Source organism: Tamandua tetradactyla, chromosome X (genome assembly GCF_023851605.1).
Source record: "Tamandua tetradactyla isolate mTamTet1 chromosome X, mTamTet1.pri, whole genome shotgun sequence".
NCBI lineage: Eukaryota > Metazoa > Chordata > Mammalia > Pilosa > Myrmecophagidae > Tamandua > Tamandua tetradactyla.
This window is the reverse complement of record NC_135353.1, coordinates 65,906,026-65,918,050: the sequence shown is the minus strand read 5'-3', so window position 1 is coordinate 65,918,050 and position 12,025 is coordinate 65,906,026. Positions and strand designations below refer to the sequence as shown.

Below are 12,025 nucleotides of genomic sequence, written 5' to 3'. Positions count from 1 at the left end.
TAATCATCCTTAATATTTTCATATATATTGTCCATCATATATGTGTGTCCATCTATCTATACATTGACTTAGCATTTATAAAATGTGATCCTTTCTGCAAAAATAATGCAGTATTCAAAGAAAAACAATTTACATTTTTTCCAATTCTTCAACATGTACTAAGTATTCTCTATGGGTTGTAAAATCATGAGTTAATATACTAAGATCACAAAAGTAATAAAACACAGAAATAACCCTCCAATGGTATGCTAGAACACTCTTAGAAATTCAAATATTCAGTCTAATTGAAATGATAATGTTGATATATTTCAATATGACGTTTTCATTACATTTTCTGCATTACCAAGAGGCAAAGTTTTAGGATCATTTAAGATGAAAACAAGGAATATTTGCTCCTTAAATCTATGTACAAATTAATTGGTGTCACCCTCATTGAGTCATGCTCACTTTCTTAATGAACTGATTCTTTAACATTTCTCTAAGATAAGACACAAGACAATCAAAAAGAAATATTGATTTATGATTGTTCTGATACTTCTCAGTAGTTTCCAAACAGACACATACAAAATGAACTTTAGAATTATTAATATACAAAACACCTTCCTGAGCTAAGAGTGGAAGAAATAGATTATTTCATGCAGGAGGAAAATGAACACTATAAATCAATCTATTATTTTGAAAATTGGCTTGGGTACATGATGTAGTCTTAAACAGAAGTGGCTGTAAGGGATTCCTCAGCCAAGAGTAGACTCCTATTCAGGACAATGTCACAGCCTTGAAGACAGCTTCCTCTCGACTCTGCCAGTGATTTTACTATATGAGGATTGTCTAAAGGTAGCAAGACCTTTTCCTAGCTTATCAGTCTCATTTTGGACATGTTTATGTTAAAGTAATGAATGCTTGGTAAACTGATTTCCATACCTTCTATCTTAGAAACCCGGCTCAGTGAGAGCACCTGGATGTCATAGAGGGTCTTCTGGACATGGGGTGAGTATTCACCTTTGTCATATGGTGCAGTGAGCTACTCCAGGACAATATCCTGAATAATATCCCAGGTAGCCTCAAAGTCCATGTCTCTGCCCTGGTGTACTGCGCAGTATACCATTTGCAGTACACTTGAGTAAAAAAGCACTGGTCATTCACCTAGGGGAAGATGGTGAACTTATCCTTAATTAATCCTTCAAATCCAGACTGAGTCATTCTCAAGACCTTGGGTTATTTGATTTCAGAATGAGTGACTGGATGTCTTTCACTCAAGAAAGGCTGATGCCATGCAGAACACCTCTGTCAGCTGGAAAGGCACATGGCTGGCATCTGCTGGTCCCTTGCACCTGGGATCCATTTCTTTCAGCCTCTGTTCCTGTGGGGGTTCACCACTTTGCCTCTCTGGGGCTGGCTTTCATCTCTTGGCTTCTCTTGGATCTCTCCAAGTTCTCGCTTGTTTAACATCTCATGGGAAGGCACATGGAAACTTCTACTGGACTCTGCCCCTGTCTTTGTCAGCTCTGAAGCAATTGTTTTCCAAGCATCTACATCTGTGTCAGCTATGTCATTTCTCACCAATAAGCTCTTGAAAAGATATACAACATCACTAGCTATTAAGGAAATGCAAATCAAAAACAGAAGGAGGTACCACTTTACACCCACTAGAATGGCTATCATTAAAAATAAAAACAAGAAATATTGGAGAGGATGTGGAAAATAGGGACACTCTTTCATTGTTGGTGGGAATGAAAAATTGTGTATACAATGTGGAAAACCATTTGGGGTTTCTCAGAACTTTGAATATACAATTATCATAGGACTGGGAAAACCCATTTCTAGGTATATGCCCCAAAGAACTCAATGCAGGTATTTGAACAGATATATGCACACTGTGGTTCAAGGTGGAATTATTCTCAATTTCCAAAAGAGGGAAGCAAACATAGAGTCCGTCAATAGATGAACAGATTAAGAAAATGTGGTATATACATACAATGGAATTTTATTCAGCCATAAAAGGAATGCAATGATGATACATTTTACAACATGGAGGAATCTGGAAGACACAATAGGACAAATATTCTGTGATCTCATTTATAGGAAAGAAATTAGAATACGCAAATTCATAGATTTGGAAACTAAAGTACAGTTTATCAGAGGCCAGGATGGGGACAGAGAGTGAGGAGTTAAACTTGGCGGATGTAGACTTCTTTTGGGGGTGATGGGAATTTTTTGGTAATACATGGTATTGATGGTAGCATAACCTCGTGAATTTAATTAGCACCACTGAATTGTATATTTAAAGGTGGTTAAAATGTGAAATTTTAAGTTGTATGTTTGTTATTAGAATATTTTTAAAAACCATAGAGCTGTACAAAATAAGCAGTAAATTCTAAGAGAACTATGGACTTCAGTTAATAGTATAATTATAAACCATTTATCGACAATTGTAACAAAAGTTCCATTCTAATGCAAATCGTTAATGTTAAGGAAAATTGAACATGTGAGGGGGTATCGGGAATACTATACATTCCGCATGATTTTTCTGTAAGCCTGCAACTTCTCTAATAAAATAATTAATTATAACAAAACCACAATAATCACAACATTATGGTACTGACATAATGATAGACATATAGATAAATGGACTACAATTGAGACCTCAGAAATAAACCCATACATATACAGCCACCTAATTTTTGACCAGGGTCCCAATTGTGTTAATTGGGAAAAGAGTGTGTTGGTATATTATTGTGGCTACTATTTGCTTTTCAAAACTGAGAATGAGTATTGCTGGCAATGATGTGGAGAAGTGGGAAAATTTGTTTGTTCTTGGTGGCATTTTAAATTGATGCAACCAGTGTGGAAATTAGTTTGTTGGTTTTTCAGAAAGTTGAACATCAAATTACCATATGACCCAGCAATCCCACTTCTTGGAATATACCAAAAAGAACTGAGAGCATGGATTTGAACAGATATTTGTACACCAATGTTTTTACCAACCTTATTCACAATAACCGAAAGATGGAAGAAACCCTAGTGTCCATCAACCAATGAATGTGTAAACAAAATATAGAATAGACTTACAATGGAATACTATTCAGCCATAAGAAGGAACTAATTGTTGATGCATTCAGTTTAAGTTTGCTAAAATTAACTAAATGCAATATTCCAGAAATGGGTTGGCTTTTAAAATGAAGATTTATTAATTTAGGAACTTACGATTCTCAGCCCATGAAAATGTAGAAATCAAAGCAGCATCAGGCAATGCTTTCTCCCTGAAGACCAGCTACTGGCAATCCTCAGCTTCTCTGTCACATAACCAGGCATATGGCAATGCCTGCTGGTCTCTCCCTTCTCTTCCAGGTCTCATTGCTTCCTGCTTCAGTGGATTCCTCTGTTTCCTGTGTGTTCTCTCTAAGTTTCTCTGGCTTTTATCTGTGAGGTTCTCTGGGGATATTTTCTGTTTCTTCTCTCTGTCCTTTGTACCTTGTAAAGGATTCAGTTAAAGAATTAAGACCCACCCTGAATGATGTGGGTCACACGTCAACAAGTTAAGATCCTACTCAAAATGGGTCCACACCTACAGGAATTGATTAGCTTTAAAAACATGATCTTTTCTAGGGCACATACAGCTTCAAACCATCACACATACTACTACATTGATGAATCTTGAAGACATCCTGTTGAGTGAAATAAACCAGACACAAAAAGACAAATGTATTATCTCATTTATATGAAATATTAAAAATTCATAGAGACTGATAGTTGGTTCCAAGTTACCAGGAGCCAGGAGGAGAAGGGGAGGAAGGGAGGGGGAGCTATTTTTAATAGGTACAGTGATTCTGGTGAGGTGACAGAAAAGTTGAGTAATGGATGCTTCTGATGGTAGCACAATGTTGTGAATGTAATTAATACCATTGAATTTTGCATTTGAGCATGGTTAAAATGAAAAAAAAAACAGATCTGTATATATATATTACTACAATATATTTTAAATGTTAAATGAATATTATAAAACATCTAGAAGATAGCATATGATAAAATCTAAGTAACTTTGGGTTCGGCAATTGCATCTCAGATGCCACCCGAGAGAATGATTCATGAATGCGTAATATTGATGTTTCACTTCATTAAAATGTCAAGCTTCTTCTCTGAGAAAAGCACTGTTAAGAAAACGAAACGACAAGTTCCAGACTGGGAGAAAATATTTGCAGCACCCATATCTTATAAAGAAATTGCATCCAAAGTACTAAAAGAATACTTAGAATTCAACAATGAGAAGAAACAATCCAAATTAAAATGGGCAAAAGAGCTGTATACTTCATCACAGAAGATATACAAATGGCAGTGAAGCATATGAAAACTTGCGCATCATTACATATTACTAGGTTATTTCAAATTAAAATAATAATGGGAGATCAGTACACAACAACCGGAATGGCTGAAATCCAAAATAATGAGAGCACCAAGTGCTGGCAAGGATGTGAAGTTTTCTGCTTTGAGACAGTTGTGTGCCTCAGAAAAGCCATATTCTTTCTCTTATCCAATTGTGGGGCAGACTTAGTGTTTGGGTAAGATCTTTTGGATTTAGTTGTTTCCAGGGAAATGTGACCCACCCACTTGTGAATTGAACGTTTTGATTAGTTGGGTTCCAGGGGATGTATTTTCACCCATTCAAGGTGCATCTTAATCCAATTACTGGCGTCCTTTAAGAGGGAATAATTTTGGAAAAAGCTCTGAGCCACCATAAACAGAGATGTTTGGAGATGTAGAAAGAAACTGCCCTTGGGGAAAGTGTTTGAAACAAGAAGCCAAAGGACCAGAAGACGCCACCATGTACCTTCCCAGCTGACACAGGTGTTCTAGACAGCATCAGCCATCCCTGAGGCAAGGTATCTTTCTCTGGATGCCTTTGTTGGACATTGTTATGGACTAAGAACTGTAAACTCGTAATTTAATAAATCCCCTTTATAAAAGCCAACCCATTTCTGGTGTACTGCATTCCAGCAGCATTAGCAAACTAAAATATGGAGCAAGAAGAACACATTCATTGCCGATGGGAATGCCATTTGTAAGTTTCTTTCAAAGCTGAACTTAAGGCTTACCACATGATCCAATAATTGTGTTCCTAGGTATTTACCCAAAGCATCTGAAAACTTATGTCCACCCAAAAACCTGCATATGAATGTTAATAGCAATTTTATTTATAACTATTCCAAATAGAAGCAACCAATACACCCTTCAATAGCTGAGTGGACAAACTGCGGCACATCCACATAATGGGATATTATTTAGTGATGAAAAGAAATGAGCTATTAAGCCACCAAAAGACATGGAGGAAAGTTAAATCTAAACTGCAAACTGAAATAGCCAGTTTTAAAAAAGACTATCAATTGTATGACTCCGACTATATGAAATTCTGGAAAAGGTGAAACTATTGAGACTATTAAAAGATCAGTGTTTTCCCAGGGTTCTTGTGGGGTAGGGGATGAAGAGGTGGAGCAGGGCAATTTAAGGACACCGAATGCATTCTGTATGATGCTGTAAAGATATATACATAACAGCTTGCATTTGGCAAAACCTACTCAACTGTATAATAGAAACAGCTAGTCTAATGTAAACTAAAGACTTTAATTATAGTGAAGCAACTTTGGTTCATCAAATGTAACAAATGTACATGCTAATGCAAGGGGAAAGTCTGTGTTTGTGTAGGAGTATACGGGAATTCTGTACTTTCCCTATGCAAAAATTCTGTAAACCTAAAACAATTCTAGAAATAAAGTTTATTAAGAAAAAATGGGCTTGGACTCAATATTAAGGGAACTTCTACCTGTGGAAGTGTTAAGATAAAGAGTGCATGACACAATATTAGAAGAGAGGGGAAGGATTACTCAACAAATGGTGCTGCATGTTAGCTTTTAAAATGAAAACAACTGATATTTTTATCTCACACCATGTACAAGCATTTCCTCCAGGTGGCTTAAGGGGTTGAAAATAAGAGTTGGAAATACAATTTCATACAACCTTCAAACAAGAAAAACATATAGAATAAAATGTGTCTTCTCTTTGGATACTAGTATGTAAGGTTAGAAGGAAAAGAAAGGAAAGGTCAACATTGAAAATGTTTCTAGATTTTGGCAACATAAAAAATGAAAACCTTTTAATTTAGAAGCATTAAGCAATTTGGAGCGCAAATGGAAGTAGCAAAACTTGCTTCAAAATTTTTATCCGAAATACAATCCCATTTAATCCCATTGCCCTATCTCTAAACATTACTAAATGCAGGGCATGCACTCTAACATAATCAGCCTGCGAAGAAATGTTTAAACCCTACATGCCTGAAAAAAAATTTATTCCTCAAAACCAAATTAGAGGGTTCACTATGAAGGCCCGAGATACTAATCAATAACTTCTGCTCAATAATTCAAGAATGGGGGCAAAGTTATTATTGAAATGATAAAACTCTATACCTGTATACCACTAAACAGTATGAGAAGGGCTTTCACACCTATTATCTTATTGGATTCTTAGAGAAAACTTGTGAAGCAGCTAAGGTATAAATTACCCTTACATGACAGATTGAGACCCAGAAATGATAATTGACCAAGGCCATATCAAGGAACGTGTGTTGACACGAAATGTACATCTTGGATTGGACTTCTCTGGTAATTTTGTCAACCCCATGAAGAGTTTGGATTAGAGGTTTTCTACACTCTCTTTAAACTTTAAACCAATGGTTTGCAAGAACACCATGCTCCTTTCTTGAGGTGGGGCTGGGTGCAAAATTAAAAACTTTGAAATTTTTCTGGAGTGATACAAGGATTATTTTCATTTTTCTTAAATATGATATTTTAAGTAATTTTCTGTGCTTTTTAATTTCAAAAATTATTTTCAGAGTTACAAAACTTTTTCTCAGATAAGTAAAAAATAATTTATGACTCCCTGATTGTAAGAATTATGTTATCTTGGCTAAATGGTTGAATGCACAAAAGTTTTAGACAGCTGATTGGGAAAGCATCCTAGGAATCATGTCCTTTTAATGTTTCCTGTACTCACCTTTAAAAAAATTCTTCTTTGTTAATTCAATGAAGGCGTGAATAGAAGTTGGCAGAATTTATTAAACACCCATTCATCTCCTGTATTTAACACTTCTTCAATCTTCCATTTTGACTGCATCTATTTCACATGTATATGCTCTCTACTGGGTAACTTTAATAAAGTTAAAAAGTCTAAGTTCTTTTCTCTGTCCCAGGGGAAGATTTTTTTAGGCACCGAGACATGCACTAGAGAAATCTGTACGACTCTCCACAAGCATAAGCCATATTCAGGTGGAAACCGGGAAGCAAATCACATTTCCCATACCCTAGGATGCTGCCATATAGGAAGACTTTCGATTGGCTGACAACGGTAAAATTATGGAGACAAAACTCGCGTGGGCCTAAAACATCGCGTGGGCTCAAAGTAAATGGAAGCAAACCAGGAACTCCTAAGCTCAGGACCGTGGTCATTCATTGGACTAAGGGAATGTCAATCTTAACTTCTCAGCAAATGAGCTGAGAGAAGGTGACGAAGACGTGGGGCCCACTGTTGACTCTTCCTGGCCCCGCCCCTCTCACCCAACCGTCAGAATCCTTCCTACCTGGTCTACCACCATCTCCGGAGCAACGTTGGTGGGTTCTTCTCTGCCCGGAGGTCAGTCTTTCCTATCTTGGGACTTCCGAGGAACACTCGCAGACCGTTGTCCTTTCTATGCTCGTCTCCTCTGTCACCCCACCCCCACTCCAGCACCCCTGCCTCGAGTCAAGCCTTGATGCCGAACGGCCTCTTCTCATAGGCTGCACTTCAGTGGCCGGTATGTTCTCTGTCGTGTCTAATTGCTGCCTGGGTTGAGGTATTGACTGGTGAGTCACACCTACCATGTCTGCCACAGAAGAGCGAGACCCGGATCCTGTTTGCCATGACGGAGCTGGTGGCGGGGTGGGTGGAAACCCTGGGCCTGCCCAGGGTAGCGTGCAGTTTGGCGAAGGGGCAGCCGGAATCGTGCGAGCCGCTGGCCTTCTGGCTTCCCAGGCGATCGCAGAAGCCATTTGGGAAGAAGAGTTTGGGCAGGAGAAGGACCTCTCATTATCCAAGAAGCATAGAGACGTCACGCTAGCAGAGCAGGAGGAGGGTGAGGTGGAGGAGGAGGAAGAGGAAGAGGAGGAGGAGGAGGAGCAAGAGGAAGAAGAGGAGGAGGAGGAGCAAGAGGAGGGTGAGGTGGAGGAGGAAGAAGAGGAAGAGGAGGAGGAGGAGGAGCAAGAGGAGGAAGAGGAGGAGGAGGAGCAAGAGGAGGGTGAGGTGGAGGAGGAGGAAGAGCAAGAGGACGGTGAGGTGGAGGAGGAAGAAGAGGAAGAGGAGGAGGAGGAGGAGGCGCAAGAGGAGGATTATGAAGGCTCGGAGGACAATAATGAAGAAATAGAATACCAGGAGGAAGACAACAAGGAGGAGAAGGAAAAGGAGGAGGAGGAGGATCTGGAGAATGACCAGGAGGTAGATGAAGAGGAGCAAGATGACAATGAGGAGGAAGTGGAGGACAGTGACAGCCAAGAGGAAGATGTAAATGAGGACACCGAGGTTGTCACAAGGGCCCTCCTTCTGGAACGGCTTTGGTCCCTGTTCCGGGATCTGGTGCGTTCTCTTCTACGCAGTATCTATTATCATGGCCGTATCCATGCCTGGTACTATCAAACTCCCTTGGTGTTAAGGAGCACCCGTAGGGAAATAGAGGACCCTGCAGAGGGACCTGCACCTCAAGAGTCAGGAAATGAGCGAGACAGAGCTGAAGCTCGAGATGGGGAGAATCTGTCAGAACCTGAGGAACCCGAAGAACGGGCTGTATTCCAGGAGGCTGAGGCACCTACAGCAGAATCCAAGGACCTAAAGAGTGAGGCATTGGCTGATATTGTGGAGTTTCAGGATCCAGGGACCTATCCTATAAGGGGACCAATGCTGGCGAGTGGAGGCAAGGTTCCTATGCTCTTAGAGCCTCTGTTGGCATAGCCAGTTCACATACAGGTCATACTCAGCGCTTGCCTCAAATGGTTCAGCAGAGGGTCAAAGCTCTCAGAAAACTTCAGGCCCAGTATGCACAAGTGGAAGCCCAATTCTATAAAGACCTTTATAATCTTGAGAAAAGTATGCTGCACTCTACCAACCTCTGTTTGATAAGAGGCTTATATTATCAATGCAATATATGAGCCCACTGAAGATGAATGTTGCTGCCAAGTAGGTGTTCAGGAAGGAGCTTGGGAGGAAATTGAAAGAGAGCCTGAAGGAAAAGCACAAACAAAAGGCATACCTCATTTTTGGTTAACAGCTTTTAAAAATGTAGCTATTCTTGGTAAATTGATCCAAGAAAATGATGAACTGATACTGGAGCACTTAAAAGATGTGAAAATAAAATATTCAGGAATTGAAGAACCATTGCGCTTCACCCTAGAATTTGTCTTTGAGGCAAATGAATTCTTTTTCAATGAGGTTTTGACCAAAACATACCAAATTCAATCAGATCCAGATGATTCTGATCTCTTTTCTCCCGTGGGCCAGAAATAGTCAGTAGCACAGGGTGTGAGATTTACTGGAAGGAAGGGGGAAATGTCTCCGTGAAAGCTATCAAACCACGTCACTGTGAGAACAACAAAAGTGTTGTGTCAACGAGTAGAAATGTGCCAGCTATTCCTTTTTTAACTACTTCTATCCTTCTGGTCTCCTGAGGGTAGAGTAATGGACACTGCTACGATTTTAAATTGGGATACTTTTTCCGTGAACTTCTGGTCCCAAAGGCTGTCTTATTCTTCACTAAAGAAGCAAGTAAATATGAACATGAAAATCCTGATGAAGATGACCAAGAGGCTAAAAGTGAGGAGGAGAAAGAAAAGGACAAAGCTGAAGAACCAGAAGGCCCTAAAGGATCTGGACCCAGGAGAGGGCAGCTCCAGAGAATCTAGGTATGTGTGTATCGCCTTTAGTATCACCTGATCATTACTGAACTGCTAAATATTTTTAAAGTTTTTCTAACTAAACACATTTTAATGTTAATTGTAAAAACCAGTTTACTGTTCATGCATTTGTATATTAAATAACAAGGAAGGCAGCATGTTCTGAAATATATTTCATTCACAGCTACAGCATCCTTGAGCTTTAGCCACAGGACTATTTCTGGTGAGAAAATGATCAGTACAAGTAGCTAAGCCCAATATTTGTAGAGAAAGTAATCACCAGAAGAAGCTGCTCAAGTGACTGGGCTTCATGCCTTGACTGCAGGGATAGTCTGTGCTACTAACTAGGAGACAGTGCCTTTGAGGATGTAATTACTTACAACATTGTAAAAAGTTAAGAATTTCAAGTAGGGGCATATTTAATGATTGATACCTAACTATTCATTCAGTTGTAAATTTTTGTGTTTCATATGTCAGCCAAAAGAAAGGAAAAGTACTCATGTGAGATTATTATTATGGAATTGGTAATTAAGTTCTAATATGTCTCATCTTTCCTTTTCATTCTCTCATTATTTTCTTTCTCATTTTACAATTATGGAAACTAAGCATCTGGAAGCTTAAGAGAGTATGGTTTATAGAAGGCACACAGGCTTTGCACACAGGCTTTTGAGGTGGAAAAACCTATTTAAACCCCAGAATGGTCTCTGAAAAAAAGTTATCAATTTGGTATTTGGCAAGAGGGAGGCAAGGTGGGTGTGATCAGGTGGTTGAAGCCATTGGATGATGTTAGAGCACCATTATACCCAGGGTTCTGGATTAAAAGAGGGAAAGGCAACGTTTCTCCTGTTGGGACAACAGACATAGGATTGATTATTTTTTTCGATATAGGAAGCCACTTGCATGTTAGGGATGTACAATGATTAACTTTCTCTTATTTCATCCTGCAGTTGGAAAGCATAGAAAGACATGCATGGAGAAAGAAACAATGAATTTTTTCTTCATAGATTTGTGATGTTCTGGTTTCAGCAGCTTGTGGAAATTTTATCAACCCTGGTTTTGTTCCAAATTTCATCACCCATAAAGGGATATTTGCTGACATCTGACTTACTCTTGTGTTTTCAGATATATTGACAGCATTTGTTCATGTTAAAATAAAGTTCACTTGAAATGAATAAGCTGCAGGATTTTTTTTAGATAAGTATCACTGACTCATATCTGTCTGTCTTTCAATTTTGTTTTCGACCCCTTTACCATCGTGAAAGGAATCACTTTCAGTCATTTGGTAAGCCTGGATAAATTCTTTTATTGCAACCCTAAACAAATTAAAATATCAAGTTATAAACATTTCTGTAAAGAGACAAATGGAGATTTTTGCCTCTACTGCATGTTATTGAATCTAATGGATGACCCGGCTTGCATGGAGGCTAGCTGGTGCCACTGGGTTGCTATAGACCAGCAACATCAGCATCACCCAGGAACAGGTTAGAGATACATAGTGCAGATATATTGAGTCAGAAATTCTGGAGACAGACCACAAGCAAGCATGATTTTACAAGTTCTCTGGGTGATTCTGAAGCACACTGAAGTTTGAGGATCTCTGGTTTAGAGCAGTGGGGGGGAAACGTTGAGCTTAACCTATGATAGGGCCAAGCTTAATTCACTAATATGAGACTGTTACAGGTAAACTGAACTGGACAGTAAGAGCTGGACTGGGAAAAGACCAAAATTCCCCGGGGCCTGTGACACAGAAAAGACCAATCAGGGGCAAAGATTTGAGTGGTGGCAATGGAAAAATGAATAAGGGAAAAGCTAGTTCCAAAAAGATACAAACATTATGATATCAGGTATATGAAACTTAAACACATCGAAAACACGCTATTGATAATGGATACACATATATATGTATTACAGGAAATGCATATGATCACTGCATATATATGTAACACGAGCAGGAAGTCATGTAGGAGAATGATAAATACCCTATTTAGGATAGTGGTTATATCATGTGAAATAGGATAATTTCAATTTGAGAGGGTTATGCCTATAAGTTCTAGGGCTGTCAT

The 12,025-nt window shown here is 39.0% G+C and overlaps 1 pseudogene; it reads right to left on the bottom strand.

Moving 5' to 3' along the window:
• Positions 1-767: 767 nt before the first annotated feature.
• LOC143671864 (uricase pseudogene) lies at positions 768-7,639 on the bottom strand (annotated as a pseudogene).
• Between the last annotated feature and the right edge of the window lie 4,386 nt (positions 7,640-12,025).